Source organism: Agrilus planipennis, unplaced genomic scaffold (assembly GCF_000699045.2).
Source record: "Agrilus planipennis isolate EAB-ADULT unplaced genomic scaffold, Apla_2.0 scaffold277, whole genome shotgun sequence".
In the NCBI taxonomy this organism is placed as follows: domain Eukaryota; kingdom Metazoa; phylum Arthropoda; class Insecta; order Coleoptera; family Buprestidae; genus Agrilus; species Agrilus planipennis.
Window position 1 is genome coordinate 33,476 of NW_020438986.1, and position 24,543 is coordinate 58,018.

The 24,543-nt window shown below is 32.2% G+C and overlaps 1 protein-coding gene across 1 annotated transcript in view; it reads left to right on the plus strand.

Annotated features, from left to right (window-relative positions):
- The first annotated feature begins 239 nt into the window (after positions 1–239).
- Positions 240–24,543, plus strand: part of LOC108740802 — a 93,234-nt gene continuing 68,930 nt past the window's right edge. Inside the window, exon 1 of the mRNA XM_018475284.2 lies at positions 240–424. The gene's annotated coding sequence lies outside the window, so the exon portion shown is untranslated. The remainder of the gene's footprint in view (positions 425–24,543) is intronic.

Sequence of the window (24,543 nt, forward strand, 5' to 3'; positions counted from 1 at the left end):
TAAACTAATATGGTTTTAAAGCGACATACAATCACTATCATGAAAAAGATGAAAAAAAAATTTTGTAATAAGAATAATCATTATTCTAAGGCTCGTATTGCCCTGGCAATGGCAGTGAAAGAATAATAAACGGTAATGACGTTTAAGGAGTGAAGGTAGATTGAAGAAGAGGTGGAATAGCTATTACGATCGCTGGCGTTCACTCGCGTAAAATTTCTGTAAGACTGAAACGGTGCCTAACTGAAAAGCGGCTGTTTGGCACAATATAATCGCAAGTGCCGAGTTCGTCGCGAATACAGCTTGTTGAAAGATATAAAGTTTTTTTTGTTTTTAAAACACCATTCATAATAAAATTTTGAAGTGTATAAATGAACAATGAGTGACATGTGAAAAGGTGGGAGATTTTCTTGAAAGGCATTGTAAGGTATGTTAGCAATTTTTTAAATATCTTTTAGAATTTCATGAATCTGTAGCTACACATCGTTTAAATTCTTATTTCTTGTTTGATCTGTGATAAATTTGAATTTTTATTGTTGTGATCCCACAATCTAAATGAAACCATTCATAATTTAAAAATTGTGTGTTATATTTTCTCGTGGTTTCTGATTTATCCTTAGAGTAATTAAATACAACATATACCTAGCGTTTGTTGTAAACACATAAACTAATTGTTACGATATTATAAAACACTTCTCATTGAAGAGCTCCTTGGGGGTAGTAGAGAGCAGTCGTAATGAAAACAAAATATACGACCAAAACAAAAAATAATAAATTGTTACTGTTATTATGTCTATATGCTGTATGCGACTTAGATATGGAATTTAGATGGGTAGAAAATTAATGTTTTCACAGGAAAAACATGTCAATTTGTTCTATTAAAAACTAATTGAAGTATTAACAATTTGCGGCTTTCACGACGATAAGTACGGATTCAGTTCACTTCCTCGATCTCACAGGACTAGCACCTGAAGGTGCAAAAGTAATAGAATAATCATTCAAAGTATCTGTTGATAATTTTGACATTTTGAGAAATTAGTAGTACCTGTAGAAAAGGTCGAATAAGAGAAACAATAAACATGGAAAATATACTTGTACTTATTAGTAATGACAAAGGCATTTATAAATTAACCAATTAATCTGAAAAAAAAACATGAATTCCATCAAACAAGGGAATGTATACCAGACTGGGCAAAAACACGACTATTGTTTTCAAAGGGAAACCGAAAATATTATTTAGGATGACAAAAGAAAGTTATCATTCAAATCTGAGCCTGTAATTTTAATATTAAGAAGTCTATCATCGCGAATTTATGTATTTTTTTACTCCAAACGCATCTTTCACTCAAATTTTCTAAAAAATATGTTTGATAAATATATACAATATACAAATGTATTTGAAAGAAATTGAATTCCGTGTAATCTTGCGTTGAAAATTGATCTGTTCTTACGAATTCATTTTCCAACTTTTAAATTCTGGAACTCATAAATCAATTTCTTTCTGAAAACGAATGGTATATGATTTTAAGGGAAATTAGATGCTCTACAAAAAAGGGCCTTATTATATTTTTCGTTAAATTCACTATTTCAAGGTCATTTTGGTTTGGCTGACATCTATAATAACAGCTTGCGAACAGCAAAGGATGAATTACTTTTAATTGTGATAGTACTAACTCAAATTCAAAAATATAAACAAAACGAAGGGCAGGAGAGGGAAGATTAGAAAGGCAAGTTCATACTTAAAAATATTTATCATAAATATATAATGGTCATTTAAAAAACATTGTATTTTTATTCTTGGAATTAGTTAAATTGAATAAAACTGTATTTCAATCAATTAAAAGCTCTTAAACCGAAATAAATTATCAATTTTAAATAAATTTGGTAATTTATTTGAGAAAAATGGTATTTTTAATATAAAACCTCAAATTTATCAATCAAGAAAAAATAGCTAAAACGATAAATTAAATTTTACTTGAACTTGAACTTCGAATAACTTTAACGAAAAATGTAATTGAATCCTTTTTGTAGGGCGTCTAATTTCCTTAAAAATCATAAAAACTTACTAATGTTCAACGTAGGATTACGTGAAACGGTTTGTCGGATGAAAATTTGCAATCAGACCTTTTTTGTAACGAATTTAATTTCCTTTAAAAACGTGTCTTGTTCATATTTTTCAGATATATTGTTTAGAAGATTTGAGTGAAAGATGCATTTGGAGTAAAAATATATAAATAAATTAGGGATGATAGACCCCTTAACATTAAAATTTAAGGGCTCAAATTTGGATATGGACTTTTTTTTGTCATCCTAAATAATATTTTCGGTGTCCCATTAAAGAAAAAGTAGCCGTGAAACACTAGTGGTTTTTTTCTGGTCCATTTTAATGTATACCTATACCACGGTGGCTCAATATCGAAAATTTAGCTATTAAGAAACAATGCTAGCAAAATTTACATCCCGATTAAAATTTATAAGGAACATGCCCCATGTAGCGTGCGAGCCTTATGTGTCTAATGAGGGACATGTCGATATAGCTATTTCCCCGTAGATTCCTCATGAAAATCCCACCACAAAGAAGTGGTGATATTAAAATGAGGATTACTTTATGGGTTTTTCATATGGATCTTAAGGAGCAAACCTAACACATGTATAAACTTACGAATAAATTTACCTTATGGGGGCTCGATGAGGCAAATCCGTTTGAAAATACTGTCGGTAAAATAAAAAGTGGTAACAATCCGCTTGAACAATTATGTTGTCGTATCAATAAAATCTTTTACATTTGCAACGAAACAACAAGTGCACTTCCTGATATTGTTATTATAAGACAACTGAAACCGGACGCATCAAGTCGAACAACAGTAAAACGATTGCAATTTAAAGTATTATTGACTACAAAAGAGCTCAATAACAGAATCTTACTTAAGAGCAAATAAATTTTACAAATAAGTGATATATGTATATATATTCCTCCAAATGGAGACATAAATTGTATTGAAATTTATAGAAAACTACTACGAAAAAGAAAATCCCTTTATACGTATCCATGCTATACTAAATATTTAAAAATGTACCTATAGTTTCTGCAAGCAATGAAAATATTACTACCTGTAATATCATAGATGTTGATAAAAAAAAATAGTTTATCTTAATGTTAGTGACGAAGGTAAAGAAATAATATGTGTTATACCGTTGCTACATATGTAAAAGTGAACAGTTTCTCATTAGTAAAATATATTTCTCATTCAATTTTGTAGGCGTTATATCAAAGGCGGCAAGGCGTTATTTGCCCCTTCCTCAAGTAGTGTAATCGAATATTGAAGGTTTCTGAAAGATATTTTTTGTTTTAAGGACTTTATATTTTATGAAATAATAACTTTACTTTGTTTTATTTTAATTATATTCGTGTATAGGCTGAGCAAGTTTGAACAATATCTATGTAGGTGAGTAATAGTAACCGTACAGCAAGCTATGTAGTAGGTACTTCCAACCTACTTTAAGTTAATTCGACTTAGTTTGCAAGTTTTTTTATATTTTTATTGTTATTTTTAAGTGTAAGTCATTCTTTATCATTATGAGTTCTGCTGAACTCGAACTGGTAATACTCGTTCTACCATATACAGTTACATAATTACAAGTTAAAAAAGTGTGTAGTGCTGCATAGATATGAATTTTTAACGGTTTTTGCACACATGGCATCGTCTTAAAAAGCGGAAGGACTCCGCGGAACGGAAGGAATAATGGTTAATGACTTTATGAACATACACTGATATGACCATAACATTAAGAATTTACAACTACTTATAAAAGTAGGTACATACGCTGAAACATTTATTAATATATCCGTTTCTTTTAAGTAAATTGTGTTTGTCTTTTATAATAACCATTACAATTTAGATATATTGATTACTGTTGTATAAAAATTAAGTTCAGTAAACAATTTTAAACTAAAATGTTAAAAAGGTCTAATCAGAAAAACGAGGTTGCATTAATTTTTTCAATCATGTATTTTTCTATCATCCTCCAATTTTTCATCTACAGAAGTGAAATATTTTCTAGAAATTTAAGTGTGTGTACTGTGTTCCTTCGTTTTTTCTTAACAATACATACTCTTCTGATTGTGTACATTTAAGTGGGATCACCTTTGAAATATAACCAATAAAAAAAGAATTATTAAATCGGTTTTCAATTAGCGCAGAAATCGCGTAACACACAGAAAAGAATGCCGTCGAGTTGAGTCTCCTTAAAAAAAATGTATCCGATTCACTGTAAGTACCTGAATTACTAGAAATGTAGATAATTTAATAGAAACAGTTTGATTGAATTTAAAATTGAAAAACGTCAGGTTTTATTATCTGCGCATCAATGACATCAAACAGGGTAAAATAATTTATCTCCGTTAAAATTGACACTTCTTAAAATAGTGGCAGTATTTAACTTTTTTGTTAATAAGTAATGTACCGTCTTCTTGGTTTTTACATACAGGTATTATTTACCTGTCAATAGTATGTAAGGGATAGAGAGACGTTCTTGATAATATTTTGCAAATGTATCTACCTAATTTTTTGTTAAATTAAAAGCATTCTTGCCTGAAAAGACATTTCTGTTAAAGTGGAAGGATCCCAATTAACATATCCGTTTTAATGTTGCATTTGTTTTTTGATATTTACATGTTACATATTAGTTTGTCCTATGTACCTTCCTACTGACTCTTTTGTGAAGTAACTATAAGTATAAGCATATTAATAAAGATAAACAGATAGGTACCCTAACGGAAAAAAAATTAAGAAAAACTATGAAACATTCTAAGAAAATCTATGAAACGAAAATTCATAATATTTACAGAAAATGAAAGCAAAATAGTGATTTTCAGGATTTTTTATGGAATTGTCTAAAAATATTATGTTTACAAATATGAAAACGTACTACGATTATTAATCATTTTTTCCAAATTTCATATTTTGTTGGAGAATTAACCAAAATTAAATTATAAATTTTTCTGAAAAATTATATCAACAATTTATAAGAAATGATGAAAACTGAGTGATTTATTATAACTTTATTCTATTCTTACTTATTCTGCGATCAGTACGAAATAAATTTCAAATAACTGTTAAAATAACATAAAATAGAAAAATAAGAATTTGTAACTTATATAACTATAATCTTCACCCCTATGAGTGCAGTTTTAGATTCCAGATACTCAATCATTGTCATGGTGATTTATACAAATTCATAATTTTTAATAGGAAAACAACAAAGAGTAACTATGAAAATTTATGAACAAATTTCAAATTTAGATGCGCTTTTCATTAATCTTTATAGTATGCTTCATATTATTTATAATAATTTTTCTTTTCGTATCGCGTTGGGACTAAAAAATCGTAATGCGTTTCATAACGTATTAATTATTATTTGTTCATTGCTTACTAACAAAATAAGTAATAAGCACTCCAGAAATATCTACAAATAGTTATAAACATTTTGTAGGAACACACCCTGAAGATGACTTTTGCCACTTATTCATAAAAGGAATGTGTGTGTACTACATTCGTGATTTGTTTCCTGGACACAATTTAGTTTGCTGTAGACATTAAACACGTAGAAAATAGAAGAAAATTAGTTGTTCAAAATTAAGCCAATACAACAAGTCAACAAAGTGAACATTTTATTGGATAAGTAATTAATGTTTTAAGCATCTTTTGTTATGTATAAATGGTTGAAATTTTAATTTACAAGCGCATTCATTCACGTAAAAGTAAAAGTACTTTATGGCAATAGAACGTAGTAAAACAATGTGAAAAACTTTCCCTTTCTACAACAATAGTAATTAATATGTTCACAGCTGTACATTTTCGTAATAATTATGTGATATATATATGAATATCACATTACGTAGTCATTTTTAAGGAATTTAGATAGAGTTTAGAAGTTGCTATTGTTGTTATTCTATAAAAATTTCAGAGAAATATATAAGGGTGTCTCAATAGTAAGTTAAACCCCTTTTGGTTGGTGGGAAACGTTTGAAATTTGGAAGGAATATTTGTCTGTGTAAAGTTCAAACCCTGTAAAAAAATTAAAATGTGGCTCTGTTGATCAACTGCCTGCTCAATAACACCACGACAACTTGTACACACTATTGTGAGGCGTTGTGGGGAGGGAAAATTTGTATAAAGCGATCTTCACCTGGTTCCGCATCTTTGCGAATGAGGATGAACTGAAGGAAGAAGTGGAAAGATGGCCAAACAGTTTGGTGGGAGAATTGTAGACATGGGTCTTTAAAAACTATTATCTATAGACACTAAAAATGTATCGAAGTTTAGAATAGTTATGTAGAAAAGTAAATTACATGTATGCTTATCAAAATATACTTATATAAAAAATTTTGAACATTTGTTTATACCAAAAAAAAATAGTGAAACATACTTTTGAGTCATCTCTTAGACAGCACTACAGAATTACCAAGATGTCTCTTAATAACAAAAAAACCCTGTATAACTTTTGCACTTCTATGTATATAAAAAAGTTGTAGTCAGTAACTACCTAACTGTATTGAAATTCAAAAATTGAAGTATGCGGTAAAACAGACGAAATTTCGCTAGACAAATCTTTTATTACTCATTTATTTACATTCTGAAATTTTCGCCATAATTTTACGATTTCTTCAGGAGAACTGTAATAATTTTACAAATGTAGTTATAGAAGAATATATTTAATAAATACTTACGAAAGTATATAATAGAATTAAATTATGAAATATATATCTGCATTTTATTTATTTATACATGCTTTTAAACGTTAGTCGATTTACGAAAATATTTCTGTTTTATAGCAAGTAGGTCTTTGTAGAGTCTTGCGATCTAATAACTGCGACGGGTACGTCATTCTTATAAACTGTTTATTTTTATTAAAGCAAGGTAGATTGGTTTTAGGTATTTCTAATACCTTTTGTTCGCAACTTTCTTTTGAAAATTGCCTCCGTTTTTCGACATGAAATTCTCACACCATATAAATTGTTTAATAAACAAAAATTTCACTTTCCAAATTTTGACGCACTCAACGGTTCTTTTAATCTACTTACTTCTCCCTAAAGATTCTATAAAAAACTTTCCGTCAAGCAATTAAAATTTTTTTTGAAACTAATTTGCCTGGTATATCGATGCAGCCACGATACCCTTAAATGCTTACCTGCCGCGTATTGGTATTCTCTAATGATGCAGGTTTAAAAATTAAAGCGTTGACTTGCGTCCTATCGTGATACACAATTTACATTAAGGATATTCCTAAAATAAAGAAAGGAAGAATTATTAATAACTCCTTTTAATCATACTTACGGATATACTCTGGTGAAAGTTGAAGGTGACAAATTCGTATTTTTAGAATAACTACTTCGGATGTGAAGATTAATTTCTGTTAATCTGTTATTCAAATTAAGTCAGTATAGATATTTCGACAACTAAAATTAATCACTTTTACAGAACTTTTTACAGGTAACATGCACAATCATAAATTTTTGCAGTTAATTAGCGTTTTGATCTATTTCATGCATATTTAATACATTTTGAAAACCCAACACGAAAGATTAAAAATAGAGAAATTCTTTATAGTTTTACTCCCTTATTTTCCCAAAATAACAATGTTACTACGAAACGTTAGCATAATTAATTATGTTAATAAACAAATAAGTATAACTCAATTTTTTGCGACATAGTGTAAAGTAACTTTTATTTAATTTAAATTGGCAAGAGTTCGACTTTGTTATTTTGTTGCGAATTCAGTGAATGTTCAGTGAATTAAAGAATTGTTTATTTCCTATTAATCAATATGTAATAACGTCGTAGGTACCTGTCTACAGTTTTAGCATATGTAAGTTTGTAATGGAAATTTGTCCGGATGGAACAGCGGGTGACGATTAAAACTTCTAATAAAACAAGGAAATCGGAAAAAGTTTAAACGGAATCGTCTATCCGTGTGAAGGGTGTTCTAATGTCAATATCCGGTCGTCGTAGGTCATAAATAGAATATGAGAGTGGGTGTAGCTAACGCTATCTGATGGAATTGATAGGCTAAATTAGGTTAGTTTTTTTTAGGTATATAATATGGAAGAATTTAAATGTGGTAGCCAGATAGTATAGTTGGATACATCATATAATTTTCGACTATTTCGTGAAATGGTGGTATTTCATGATGTTAATAAAATTACTGGTAATATCAATTCATATTCAAACGTTTGTCGATATTTGTTTATCAACGTTTAACTATATAATTAATGTGTCAATACAAATGTAGATATTATAAGAAGGTGTGGGGTGGGTCAGGACTGTGTCGCATCACACGAATAATTTCCCAGTACACTAGGCAACTGATTCAAATAACCAACTACAGTAGGTACTAGTGCTAGTAAAAATATCTCATTTATTTCAAAGTATCGAGTTATATTAGAACCAAATAGATTAGATAAATATTATTCAAAAATTTCCAAAATGTTCGACTCGATCGAATGTTATGTAATTCTTATCAATTCATATTGCCGTTAGTGCTCTTCGATCGGCACCTCAACGAACTCAATTAAATTTTTTGTTCACGAGATACAACACACACACACACAAAATATTTTGAAACCTGCGATTTTTAAAATCGAGCCCATTACAATAACGTTCCCTCTATACTGGGAAGTTAAAGATTCGAAATCTAGTTGTAAGGAACTTATTTATTGTTATTATAAGTACATGTTCGGGAATTTGGTTTTTATAAACATCCCTTGTTTTTCAAAATATTTCTAATATCGAAATATAATAATGCGATTTTCTTCTCTGATAACAGTAAGTAGTGGCTAATTGTTAGAAGTATGAATGCCTGGCTAGCTGGTCAGTGTCTCGAGGTCTTTTCACTGCCAATGTGGTGCTTCTTTTTACTTGTTTATTATTTTTACAAATTTCGTCTTTGACTGATATTCTTAGGTTCTTAGGTTACTACTTGGTCAGTGTTGACCTTGCCCTGTCTTTATTTTCCATTTTGTATTTGTATTTTGAATATTTTAAATCCCCTTACCTATTCATTAACTTGCTCGAAGGAGAAGAAAGTGTATCCTATTTTCTTTTAATTCTGTTGTTTAGTAAATACATAACATAACGTAATAAACAGTAACGGATTTTATAACCAAAGCTTGAGAGATATAAAAATAGAAAGCGTAATAGTAAGACAAATGCAGAAAGAACGAGTAGCAGTTGGAAAACGTTATGATTAATAAATTATTTATCGTTCATTGCTGGACCGGTTGGTATAACTCTTAAAAAAATGTTTTCTTACTAGACAACACATGGCGTCTGCTGATTGTTGGTAACGGTGCTGCTTTTGTCCTTTACCTATGTACAGAAATAATGCTTCAAGCTGTAATAAAAAGTAACAAGGAAGATAATTTTCACATTTCTGAAGTTAAATCACAGTTTAAAGATTAACGTATTCTTTACAAAATAAGCTTTATGCAATTACTGTTTGCTTTACAGTATCCCTAAAGTATCGCACATTGCAGTTATTTAAAAAATGTTATAATTTTTCTAGGGCTATTTAGATTAATTACGAAGAATATTCAAATGATAACGTTAATTTATATGATTTATTTTATAACCTGATACTAAACCTGAAATAAATATAACAAAATTATAACTAAGTGAACTAATTACGATGACTTAAACTTTAATACTTTCCTGTAAACTTGTGTTATGAACATGAAACAATAATCCTAAACAATAAAAATGAAAGTGCTAAATTACGTATGTATGTATGACTTGATAAGTCCGAGATGACAAATCTGTAAAGTAAACAAAAAAGTATATTAATTAAACCACCAATAAATTAATAAAACGAAATAAATAAATAAATAATAGTTCAAGATTTATATTACAATCCTTTTCCGATCGCAGGCTTTAAGGGTCAACACGCGAAATACCTCTTCGGAAAATAAATTAAGCTAAGTCTAGAGCTCTATAGTATTTACCTTGGGAAACAGTGTAATAGCGTGCTTTCACTAAAGTAATAAGGGTCAACTCGCATAGTACCCACTCTATAAACAACAAGCAGAGTATAAACAGTCAATTCGCATCATACCCGAAAACAAAGCAGTAAGGGTCAACTCGCATAGTGCTCAAAACAAAATGTATCATATTGAAATATAATCATAGAAACTCATAACAATTAACGTAAATAAATTACAATTGATTAACCAAGTAAAATTGGTCACCCAGTGAAATAACTCACCATTAAAGTATATTGAATAACAAAAACAGGTGAATAATATTACTGAGCTGCCTTTATATTTTTCACTATTGATGTCTTACGAAAGACTGCCTATATAAAAAAGAGTTTTTATCATTAGGAACCGTGCATGTGGTTATTAAATGGTCATTTGTTCTAGGCGTTATCACGCCGTTCATATAAAGAAAGTCTAGAAAATATTCGGACAAGGGTAGACCCATAAATTGTTACAGCGGAAGACTGCTTCTTAATGTTTTAGCCTTAACAGAAGAATTCGTTTTACGAAAATAACTTACTTCTTACATTTTTAAATGCTCGGATATACATATTTTACCTATATACCTGTTTTAACATCTGCTGCATGGTAACGCTTCGGGCAAAAGAGAACAGAAACATTTTTTAAATGAGATTACTTTTTATTGCATTTTTCGAAAGTAAACTAAAGGTTCAAAGAGAAATTTGAGAAAAATAGAATTATTTGTTATCATACTAAATTAACAGATTGAAAGAATGTGATTTGCTGCAATTGTTGAAAAGAGAAAACCGTCAATAATAAGGATTTGCGTTTGCGCAAAGTTTGTTAATTTAGCCTTCCTCTTGAGTGCACATCTTCAAATTTTTCTATTTTATTCTTTACTCTCCTTCCGTTGATAGAGAGGGGAGTAGGTTAATAATTTTGTCTCAAGGAAGGTTATGCGACTTTAGCTAGTTATTTTAAAATTATAGTTTATTTTACAAGTTAGGCAGTCGTCTGCCAAATTAATGAAACAGGCACTTTTACTGCCCATATTAATAAAGTGTAGAACTAATAGTATATTGGCTAGTGACAACTAAATTTTTCTTAGAATACACTTTTTTAAAAGGTGGTGTACTGTATTACGGCTTTGAATTGTGTCACGCATGCAGGTATAATTAAAGTGTTTCTTAGTAGTACAATGAGCGTCATCTTCAGGTTAGTTAACCGCATACGTTCTGTACTGAAGTTTGCAATGCGAGGCATTATTGTTTTCCAGAGGAACTGAAATAATTTGTAAGTAAACAGTGGTATTCCTGCGATACGCTTTCTCTATAAATAATTAAAATTCGTTTGCACAAAATGAACTTTTCAATAAAACTAATTTTAATCTTTCTTTTTCATAAGATTTTCTCTTTTTCCTAATTATTATGTTTACGAAATTTATCATTCAAAAAAACATCTATCATTTCCAATTTTAAGAATGCTTTTATAACAGGGAAGTTACGTTTTATAAATAGGTACATAATAAATGAAATACACTCTATCATTCATAAGTATAGTGAAAATATTAGCGTTTCGGAAATAGCCAATGGGGAAGATTGTATTAATAAGCTATTTATTATTAAAGAATCTAATTCGTACTTTTCTTCCTGTGCAATGTATTGTATATGGAAATTAGACTAGCTTAAGTCAGTATTGAAAGGTTAGTAAAACCACCTCAACATGTGTAATATTTTCTGAAAATTTTGAATGATTTTCTGTTAAAGTCACAGGAATAATACTGTAAATGTTTATATACTTCTTCTATTGTTTGCTAAGAAAAATCGTCATATATTTTTACAGACATTTTTTTGTAGATTAGAAGCATGTGGGAGTAATTTCAACTTCCTTGATAAATTACATTCCCCAGAATCAGAACAAGATGAAGTTATGATTAGTAGTACTCCATAAACTTGATTTAATATAAATTAAAAAAAAAAAATGACAGGTGCAACTCAGTACACGTGAAAGAAGTGAAACGAATAAGTAATGATTGGTGAAAGAGAGAGTACGGGAATTTTCAACATATTTTATATTTAATCCACCTAAGGAGTATTACTTTAATACATTTGTTTGTAATTCAATAATAAAAAAATTGTCAAATTTTTTCGCTTATGTTTATTTTTCGTGTTATACACTTACTGTAATATAACTGCACAGATATAACCAAAACATTAATTTAGTACTATAGTGTAGTGAATATGCAGTATATTATATGAGATGTCGATTACTAACAGCTGACTGCAATACCGATATGCGCATGTGCGCCTTTCTATTCTCATAGCCTATCGCGTTGTAAGACAAAACGTTTCAAAACGTGTCGTTTCATGGCCTTGAGATTTACCATCGAGCCCAAAGAAGTTTCCCTTCAGAAATATTTATTTTCTGTAAAGTGGTGTCAAAATAACCTTAAATATGGTCGCGATTTGGCTAATTTTGGTTGTCTTATTACTTTAGCCCGTAATTTCTTGTATTGTTTATTGTTTGGAAGAAATGGTATCCATTTTCTTTACATTCCGGCACTGCGTACTTTCTCCTTTTTGTTAAATTTTATAAAATTCGGAAATTTAATTAGTCTTCTCCATTAAGCATGACTATAGCTTTTATACTCTATAGTTGATCAACAAATACTTTAACTTATATTTATTTTGCTCACGGCTGAGGTCATCTTGACGATTCGTGTGAGTTGCAATGGATTTCATAAATTCATAAACTCCTATTCTGTACTAACGTACATAAATGCACAGTCCAATATCTTCTATATCGGTTTAAAAAAAATTATAATAATTTGCTTAATCAATAATTTAACAGAAATGTTTATTAACTTCTTAGTTAAAACTTTATCGAAACTTCATCAGCGCACCATAGGTGTTTTCTTACGCGACATTTGGTAACAGAAGTGGGATTGAAGAAGAAGGAAGAAACTTTGGAGAATTCCATAGAATACTCCAGAACGTTTCATCGGTCAGTTTTTTGGAAGTTTCTATCCATCGCGGATAGCCCTAGCACATTGTATATCAATCAATGCTTCCGAACAAAGAAGAAAGAAACAGACGTCATTGAATATTTTCATAGAATTTTTTGGAAGTTCCTACTGATAGCAAATAACCCCAAGAAACGAACGAACGAACGAACGAACGAACGAACGAACGAACGAACGAACGAACGAACGAACGAACGAACGAACGAACGAACGAACGAACGAACGAACGAACGAACGAACGAACGAACGAACGAACGAACGAACGAACGAACGAACGAACGAACGAACGAACGAACGAACGAACGAACGAACGAACGAACGAACGAACGAACGAACGAACGAACGAACGAACGAACGAACGAACGAACGAACGAACGAACGAACGAACGAACGAACGAACGAACGAACGAACGAACGAACGAACGAACGAACGAACGAACGAACGAACGAACGAACGAACGAACGAACGAACGAACGAACGAACGAACGAACGAACGAACGAACGAACGAACGAACGAACGAACGAACGAACGAACGAACGAACGAACGAACGAACGAACGAACGAACGAACGAACGAACGAACGAACGAACGAACGAACGAACGAACGAACGAACGAACGAACGAACGAACGAACGAACGAACGAACGAACGAACGAACGAACGAACGAACGAACGAACGAACGAACGAACGAACGAACGAACGAACGAACGAACGAACGAACGAACGAACGAACGAACGAACGAACGAACGAACGAACGAACGAACGAACGAACGAACGAACGAACGAACGAACGAACGAACGAACGAACGAACGAACGAACGAACGAACGAACGAACGAACGAACGAACGAACGAACGAACGAACGAACGAACGAACGAACGAACGAACGAACGAACGAACGAACGAACGAACGAACGAACGAACGAACGAACGAACGAACGAACGAACGAACGAACGAACGAACGAACGAACGAACGAACGAACGAACGAACGAACGAACGAACGAACGAACGAACGAACGAACGAACGAACGAACGAACGATCGAAAGAAAGAAAGAAAGAAAGAAAGAAAGAAAGAAGGAAAGATGGAAGATATAAGAAAGCGAAATCATGATGGACAGGACTGGAACTGTCAAGTTACAGGTCAGGTCACCTGAGTCAAAAATGTTCCTTAAGCAATACACTTCGGAGACAGGCGACAGTTAGAAGGACAGATTACAGCGACTGTAGGATTGTGAGTTCGAAATCAACTATTGTTCACGTAAAAAACACGGCAACGCGAATACGCTTCTTCGGATTCCTTGCGTGGAAAACTGCAAAAATTGCTTATCGACGAAGAAGAAGAACAGATTGATGTCGGTCTATTGTAATTTAACCACTGTTCTGTCTGAAGGATCCTGGAAAGATAATGAATTAATCGAAAGCCAAAGCAGGCGCGAAGATATTGGTCCAGTGATGAGACGGAAAGAAGCCAGAATCTTAAGACCACCGTGGGCAGATATGAGCCACCTTATGCAGACAACAAAAAGTTTTTGATCCTAATGGAATTCTTTTATCTTAGATCACAGAATTTTAAAGAGAACGTGGGAGAGTTCGGACGAAACCAGAAACAAACTTCAAATGGTACTCCCGAAGAAGTCATATTAATAATTCACGGCGAGAACATTTCGGCTTTATGAAGAGTGTAGGGAAAGTAAAAGAACTATTCTATTTGCTACGAAATAGAAGCGTCGTGTAAGAAATGCCCGATATGCTTTTAAGAGAATCATAGTTGACGTGGCAGGGCTATTTCAACTCACTGTAAGTGAATAATAAAAGAACACACCTGTTACAATGACAAAGTATTAAAATGTTCCTAACAGTCAATTATTGTTAAAGCTTCTCATTTGATAAAACTTTATTAAACCAAATTGGAGTACTTGTCGTGCATCTTCTTAACGTAAAAAATATTTACAAGAGTTTCGGCAACACCAAGAATGGTCTAAATTATACCATAAGCAATTTTTAAAACTAGTGATAACGAAATGGATTAAATTTACCAAATGATGTATTATAAATGAAAAATATAATAATTAAAACCAATGTTTATGTGAAAATGATGGTAGCTGTACAAGTTATGAGGGATCAAATAGGGGCAAGAATGCGAATAAGACGGAAAATATCAAATAATCAAATAGCGAAACTGTGTGCCAGTGACTTGACTTTTGCTCTGAATGACTCGGGTTATCGATGTCGTTAGTTGGTAGCTCGTCTCTATGCAGGAAGAAACCGACAACAGTAATTGTACAAACAAGGCAGGTTAAAGGTGGACAGCACACTTTGATCATGGTAATCAGGAACATCGATTAGAACACCAACACGATAGTGAGTGATTTTGAGGGTCTATGTGGACGACAGCATTACTCAAGGGATCAGGAAAAACCTGTTACGTTAGGCACTGCAATTGGTGACTTAATCTTAATCATAAGGGTACTAAGGCGGTAAAAACTAGGCAGGTGATCGAGCTAATACCGGATACCAATGTCGCAAAGACGGCAATCGACCAATTTGGATGTGCCAGGTAACGAAACGACTCAGGTGAAATTAGATCAAACTCAGGACGGGGAACTACACCCTACACAGTCTGGTAAATAAAGTTTCAGTGGAGGATGTTATCTCGAGTGCAAGCCAGGTAACCACATCCAGTCAAGCAGAGGTAGGAAAACTATCTCGAATGCAGGTGTTGACTGACGAGTTTAGCATGTGTTGTGCCTTTGTCTTACTTAGTAGCAGACAAAAATTATTTTAAAATTAAGCCAATATTTAAGATTCAATTGCGTAACAGAAATATAAGTAAAAAGAATCATGTATCTGAGAAAACATAAATAATTCCTAAAATAAGCTTAAATAAATTCAAATAATAAAGTATTAATCAAAAGGAAACTAAAATAAAACAAATAAAAAATACCATGATTTAGAAGAATACCATTAGGTGATTTAAATAAAAGCAGAAAGAACGACTGGTTAAATATATAAACAATAGGAAACTTGCTCTAAGGCGATAACACCCGGGTGCGAATGATGATATAGTATTTCGAACCAACGGATTTTACGAATGCGTTTTGAATAGAAAACATTATTATTCAGTGAAACGCGAAATCTCAAGATAGCTAGCATACAAAATAGTGCTTACCACAACGTTTAATTAATAATGACGTCGTCTACACCTTCAAAGCAATAGAAAAGAACATTGAACAGATTTTACATCATCATCGCATATGTAGCAAATTTGAGCGTAATTTTCAAATGCAAAGGTTACCCAATTGAACAAATTGTCAATGAAGAATGTACCTGTTTTTTTGACAACAGTTTAGAAATCTCAAATCACAATCAGGAAGTCAACGAAATCAAAAGCATATATCACTAATAGACCAAAAATATCTACGAAGTGTTACCACCAATATATGTGGAAATGTTGAAACAACTCGGTAATCAATCCATAAATCTGCACTATATTGAGATATTTAAAACAAAACATACAAACAAACAGAGAATAATAATCAACTAAAAACTTTGGTTCTACAATCACTTAGTGAAGAATGGACGAATCATGTAGACAGACATTTATGGAATTGAAACCTACTACAAGTAAATATAAATCACCGATTATTTCCAATATTAATTGGCGTGCCAAATTTTAATCAAGCAATTTTATTCTTTCTGTTATTTTATAATTTTATTAAAAAACCAAGTTAGCTAATTTAATTTTTCAACTTCAACGGGAAATGGTAGATGTTAGATTAGAAGTATAATCAATAAAACCCCTCTTATTTCTTTTTATTTCATTTCTGATTATGAGAGGGCATTTTGATGTACGATTATCTCGTACTGTACCTGTAATACGTACTCCCTTACTAGTCACTTCTTCTAATAGAGGATAAATAATTGCAAAAGAATTCATTTCATTTTTCGTTATGTTTCTTATTCTATTTCTGTTAGTAGCATACATATTTGGGAATACTACAAACATACTCAAAATGTCGTCATTCCAAAAATACGAGAATAATTCATAAGGCGAATTTTTATTTGAAGCGGTAGACATTTCTACAGTAAATACGCTTTTCGCTGGTAAATCTACGTTAGTCCAAGTATACGATCTTTTGACCGTTCTACATTTCGATTTGTTTGGACAATACCTTTTGGCTAATTCAAAGCGGTAGTTCATTTCCACTATCACTTTTATCACACTAGCAAAAAGCAGTGGTGAAGCATACCAAATAGTTCTGCTTCAGCTAAGTTGTGACCCAGGCAAATTTCCAACATTCACAGTAGTCTTATCACCGGAGTCTTCATCGATGGCGTCATAACAGGCATTGGTGGGAGGCACTATAGTTAACTTCACTTTATTGGGATTGTCATCGTTCCCTTGTTCTATTGTATGAAGAAGTTCGTTCAAAGTTAAACCTCTTGGAAGGAAAGAACGTGAATATGCCTACTGTCCTTCTAAAAGAACATCACTTTATTTACAAAAAGCAATTTTTTCTTTAATACCTTAATCATTATAATGTTTCAATCAGTTAACAATAACATTGTTGCATATATGATAGTTTTAATTAGGACATTATTTCAATTTACCAAATAAAAATACTCACCCCTTCAAGTGAAGGTCAATCAGTCCGTCCATCTAAATTTTTCTTACGTTATAAAAAACACCACAACACATAACAGAGCAAACTAAATGGTCATATGTATGTAATGAACCATGTCAGTTGTAACTACCTTAAAACCATCTACCAGAAATATTGCCGTCATATTAAAAAGGCGAAAAGCCCTGCTAATAGATGCTGTCCTTTTAGAAGGACGGTAGGCATATCTGGGTTATAGTGTTGATTGTATCTTTTGAGTATTAAACATAGGTAACATGGTTTGTAAATGCATAAAAGTTTATCACTTATTCTTATTTACAACGGGGTAAGACGGTTAGCGTTTTATTCTGTCCCATTGTGAATACAAAATGCCCAATAACATAATACTGAGCAACAACAGCACATGGATTTTCCAAATTATATATAAAACGAGAAAACTATACATTGTATATAAAATAATCCGACATACTTCCATATGTTGATATACGTTTAAGGTAAATTAACCTGCATTTACATTTGGGTATGTAGACATCATAAGTATGTATGATTGTATATATATATATACATATATATGTAGGTATGTTCAAGAATTGGTTTCGTGCACCTTGCCATGAAGAACATATCGGGTATTTTAACTTGACGATTGCCATCTGTCGCGGACGATGCGGCATGCAGAATATACTGTACAGTTGCAGGGTCACTACACTCCGTCTGTTGAATGTTTTAATTCTGAGTAAAATTCCTTTTCAAAAACGTTGATTTGTCTTCTAAGGTCCATTATTATAATAGATAAATTTTACTAATATAATAATGTGTATTTGGGTTACTAAAATAAAAAGGTATCCTTTTTGCTTCAAAGTGAAAATATGCAATAAATCAACCTTTTGTCAATCTACAGCTTTCATTATGATTACACCAATGTGTGATTTTAGAAGGCAATATTCTTTATGACAAACTGGATATCTATAGCTACCTGTGAGTGTAAACGTCATCTATTAATATAATTTTTCAATTTTTAATTTTTTATCTTGGTGAAAAATGCAGGTTATTTATTAACGTATTGGCTAGTGAGCCATTAACGGCTCTTGATGAAAGAACCGAGAAAACATCCGTCGCGTTATATAATGACTGTAATCGGTGATTATGTACATAGATACTGTTATGAACAATATTAAGACATGTAAGACACTGGTTTAGTGGTGCAGATGCCCAGTTGTACAGCGGTACATTTTTTTTTATCTTTCACTAATTTATTTTTTGATGGACATATTTAGGATCAACATCCACGAAATAATGCCGTGTTTTTCCTTTTGTTTGGTAGCGTTGAATTTGGGAGGTTATGGAAGTTTTAAATAATATAAATTATAATTTGTTATAATCTTTTAATTAATTTAGAGTGTTTATTGGCACGTCTTTTCTATACAGCAGTCATATCCAGACTGCTACATTTAGGTACGTGTTCACATGGATCTAAGGACTACTCAACACTCACTATAAATATATCGTTCCTTTCGATACAGTCCTTAATTCTTTTTAGTTTCAAATTACAACTACTTCAGTTCCATTGGGTATACTTCTCTTGACCCCTTATATTCCTAATCTTTAAATTTATTACTTTTCTTTTAACATGATTTCTACAGTTAAAAATTCCTAAGAAAGAATTAATGTATATTAACGACGATATATTTTCTCGTGCCCGAACTTTAAAGCAAAACCGTACCCTTCCAGACGCCCATCATGACTCACTGGTCATAGGTACGTGTATTTTCAATGGTGGAGTCATTGTAATGTTGAGGGATCAATGGTATAGACAGTTCGAAGAAAGTTTAGGGCAGGAGGGTTGTAATTCTTCGAATGGCAGTACTAGTATAATATAGATCAATTATTCTTAAGGTAAGTCAACTGATCTGTTTATTATACATATTGCTATTCTCGAATTACATTAGAACGAAGCTGAATGAGCTAGGACAAACCAAAAGTTTCGTACTCTAAAATCAATAACAGATAAGAGGCGTATGTCTGGTAAATACGACCTGAACATCAGCTTTTGTTGGTGTTGCGGATGTCGATTTGCATGTGTGGTGAATCGGAGATTGTCGATTCCGCTTACTAGGAGATCTCTTATGGCTCAGTAGCTAATTGTGTTAGCACTGGATGAGCCGTAAAACTAAGTTGATCAGCCTCGTCTTGTAAAATATTCCTGGTGCGATGAAAATAAGCACTCATGCTAATGTGTTCTTCTAACTGTGCTCCTAGCTTTGTATTAGGTGTGCTAACTGTGTTTTCAAATTTTTTTCTTGAAATCGAGTGAGTCTTTTTAACTAGAGGTTTAATTTTTCTGTTTTTTTTTTGTTCCGAATATTGTATGGTGAAAACAGTAGCGCAAGATTTAAGAAGGCACTTTTATTGTTTTACTTTCTACGTAATACATTTTAAGGGTAATTTCAATCTGTTTCCTGACAGATACAGTAACGTGCCACAAAAAGGTTCTGTAGACTGAGCAATTTTGTTCTTGATGACCACCACGCTACAGTATGGAGGTATTTAAACGAACTCGCGATTTGAACAGTAGAGTGCTCTAGTTTCAACTTATTTTTATTTCTATAGGCACCGTGGGGTTAAATATACAGAATGAAATCCAAAGGTAATAAAAAGGAAGGCGAGCAGAAGGATGGTAAAATCTTAAAACGAATTACCGTGAACCGTGAACGAATAATAAAACAGATTGGCTACAATTTCACATAAAAATGAAATTATAATTTGTACAGCATATTGTGGGAACACTCTGTACAATTAATATTTAAGCATCGGCAAAGTACAACATGTGTAACGTAGTAGGTTAAGGACACACACAGGTGTAATCCGCTGATGTAATTCTTGCCATTTGATTTTAATGGTTGTACCCGTCTGTGATCATCCATTTTAAAGTGAGGTGGTGTTAGAAATTTATTTAAGTTTTTTTTAGAGTATGCAATAATAGCACCTATATTTGACAGTTTATCAGTAGCATTTTTATTGTTTCCCTTTTTGATAACTGCTTTGAACTAAGAGGCATAAATTGGTAAAGGCTCGTTCTGAAAGGTATACGATAATATTTTATAAAATGGTTTTGTTGTGATTTATATCTGAACTTTGTTTGAGAATGAAGCCTACCATCAAATAAACTATCTATTTCGAATTTCTAACAGTGGTATTTGTGGTCCCCTCATTTATTGTATTTTTTTGTAGATTTTCAGAGAATTGTTGATTTAATTGCTTCAGACGGGTTCTGATTGATAGGCGCTGAAAAACTTTTTAATTCCCGCATGTAATGTTTGTGGTTATGGTCCAGCTGTCACCTCTAGGCTAGTCTTATGCACGTCTTTTGTCGTTTTGCATTTATCTGAAAAATTCACGTCAAAAATTGTGGAATCGATATTGCAATCTTTAATGGGTTTTTGAACAGTTTGGCTTAGATAAGGCTAGGTGTAAATCATCTAAATGGACATTAAGTAGTATGCGGTGAACTATTTTGCACTGTTTATTAATGGCACAATTATTTACTAATCAGCCTGACATTTTTTGGGCCAGCAACGACGTTAATAATTTCCTAGAGCACTTTGGCCCAGTCCTACATCACCACTTAGCTGTTAGCGATCCTTTGATTTGTACCAATTTCGTATGCTATCCATTTTATAGGGGTCGGTCATAATTCCTTTCGGTGTTATGACATGGCTAAGGTGCTTCACTTCTCTTCTAAACAGGATACATTTCTTGTGACTTTCGAAGATGGTGATTGAAAGTTCTTACTGGTATGAAGATGCTATCTAGGTAAACCAAAGAGATTTTTCATTTTAATCCTTGTAGTACAGTGTCCGTGGGTCTTTCGAATGTAGCCGGTACATTGCACAATGCAAAAGGCGTCATATTGAACTGCCATAGGTCATTTCCAGTTGTAAAGGTAGTGTTATCGATATCCTGGAGATGTACATCCAAGTGCCAGTATCTACTTATCAAATTGAGAGTAAGGGATCATTAAGCTTCAGCTAGACTGTCTAGTGTGTCGTGGGTTCGGGTAAAGGGTAACTGTCCTTCTGCTTTAAATCGTTCAGCTTCCTGTAGTCCACACAATATCTCGTGGAATCATGTTTCTTGAGTACCAGTACTATAGGAGTCGTCCAAGAATTTTGAAATGGTTCTATCATCCCTTGTTTATACATGTCCTTTATAAGGTTATTGACTTCCTCTTGTTTCGCCCAAGGAACTCTTTTTGGTGATTGTTTGAAGGTATTTGCTGTTCCAGTATTAATTTTAAGTTGGTCCTACTCGAGTCTTCATCTGAGAGGGCGATGACCTGCTAAAAACGACCAACAAGTGCTTTTAATTGCTTGACTTGGTGCTTGATGAAATGGTTACTTGACCGTTTCACCAATTCTGCTAAAGTTGTGGAAAGTGATGTCGGTTTCATCTCAGATTTTTCTTACCAGTCACGACTACTGATTCAAATACTCCCGACTCAATGTCATTGCAGATCTTTCGCTAGAAGGAAACAAGGATCAATGATGTTCCACTTCTTAGGAGAAACTTCGACAGAAATCATCTTCGATAACGTCGAATTTGTTCATATTTTTTGAAGAGTTTTCCAATGATGTACAGGGTTTTTCACGTAACCCGTTCATTAATAGTTTTTAAACTTAAAAAACCACTGGAGATTTGAAAATGCGGCAAGTAAATTAAAGGTTGGCTTTATTTTTAATTAAAATATTTGCAAACGGAATGTTGTATTGTTTATGGCATGTTTAGATTCAGCGAACCTTTCTAGATTGGCTTTGATTATACAACGCTATCTGAAAAATTTTGAAAAATACATTCCCATGCTAAATAGCGGATTATTCAGCTAATTGTGAAACTTCCATAGTCAAATTGAGTAATCAACTATCTCGTACCTATCGGTATCTAGAATTATACCGTTAGTGTCTTAAATGTATAGAAGGTGTTGAAAACTTACCATCCAACGTATAAAACTGCAAACACGCTGAACTTCTTTTTGAAATGGTGCACCTTGTATATTATTTCATTGGTGAACGTAAAATTGAATTATGCGTCGATTAATATAAGGATTCCCTATACCTATCTATAGTAGAAATTTTTGGAAAAACCTACCCTTATTTGAAGAATAAGCTCCGGCCATTAACCGATATAATTGAAAAGGTTAAAGAACTTCACTTCAAAAGACATCTTCATAATACAATGAAGTTAGCCTTATTAGGAACTAACTTTCAAAAAAAAGAGTGACAAACATCTGCAGCACACTTCAATATGAAAAAGCTAATTTTCAAGAAATAGGGTACACCTCTTCAATACACTCGCTTTATTTCATCACGAGCCGCCACTATTGTTAACTTTACTGCTAATAAAGTCATCAGAATTAATATACCAATATTTTCTCTTATTCGTGAATGAATATTAATCACCTGTCAACATTGAATAGGTACATATTGATTATTTATTTTCTTTAGGAAAATCACTACATTTGCTTAAAATGCTTAAAATTATTTCAAAGAAAAGTAGGTGATACTTTCCAATAATAATAACTTTGTTCTATATTTATGTTTCAGTACAGTGTAATATAAATATCGAGATACAATAACATGAGAAAGTTAATATGCACATTTAAAATACTTGCATGCAAATAATGGCCCAGTTGTTTAAGAATAGTATAAAACACATATTAAAAGAAAGATATTTGTTGATGTGGTTTTGTAATTCTTATACTGATTATTTCTTCATAAATAAAATAAAGGGATGTTACTAAAAGTTTCAAACATAACACTTTTACGCGTATTATTATATCATGCATAGGTACTTACTGCTATCGAAATTATAATTGAAAAACAAAAATGAATAGGTAAATAATTTCACGTATTGGTCTCAAGGAAATAAATTGTAGCAGAAAAACCTTAATTTTACATGCCGCCGATAATGTGCATTACTTAGTGAAAATAAATACCTTCAAGTGCAGAAGTAAGTCTATTTAATTTCTATTCAACATTTTTCCCGCATGAAAGCTTACGGTTGGACGATTAGTCTGTTTTGAATGAAATTTGTAGGGCTTCATAAAAATTCCTTACGATCCAATTCAACACCGAAAAGTTATTTCTCACAAGTCAATTTGAGTTTATACTCAAAGTAATAACCCGGAATGTAATCATTCATTAGTTAATCGCATTTTGCGTTGGTGTTTAAAATCTTTAAATCGTTCCCTCTAGTTTCGATTTGATTGACTTATGGCGAAAAGCGGTTCGATAAAGTGTAAAGTAGTGCGATTTGGGGTTAAAATTTCGAAGGCCGTCATTATAATATTTATGCTGAGTTGCTTTCTTTTAATTGCGAATGTTGTGTATTCTCACATGGTTTTTAATTATTTATTATATTTATTCTTTTAAAGTGTGTTAGTTCTTATATTGAAAAAAATTTTAAATAGGTAATTATTAAGGAAAAAAGTTAGATTATTAGCCAAAGAAAAGTATGTTCCTCAATACACACAAATTCATTTTTTTGCTTATAATCTTGGTCTCATGTATCCGTTTATCATCCGTTTTTGCATATTTTCTGGATGTTTTTAGCCCCGAAGAAGCCTTTTCATCTAAAAGCGAAACGTTGGTGTTTGATTATATAAGTATCTTAATTAAAGAAACCTTCACCCCATAATTGCTTGTCTTATTTATCGCTTNTAATGACAATGGCTGGTATCCAGACTCAGGTGTATCAATGCATATGACGATGGACCGTTGATGACTTTACCTGATGAAATAGGTTTGGATCTAACGATATGATTGGATCCAAACAAATTTTGGCACTATCCCAGTAGATCCAATTAAATATTTTAATTTGCCATTATTATTTATATATTTAATAGAGC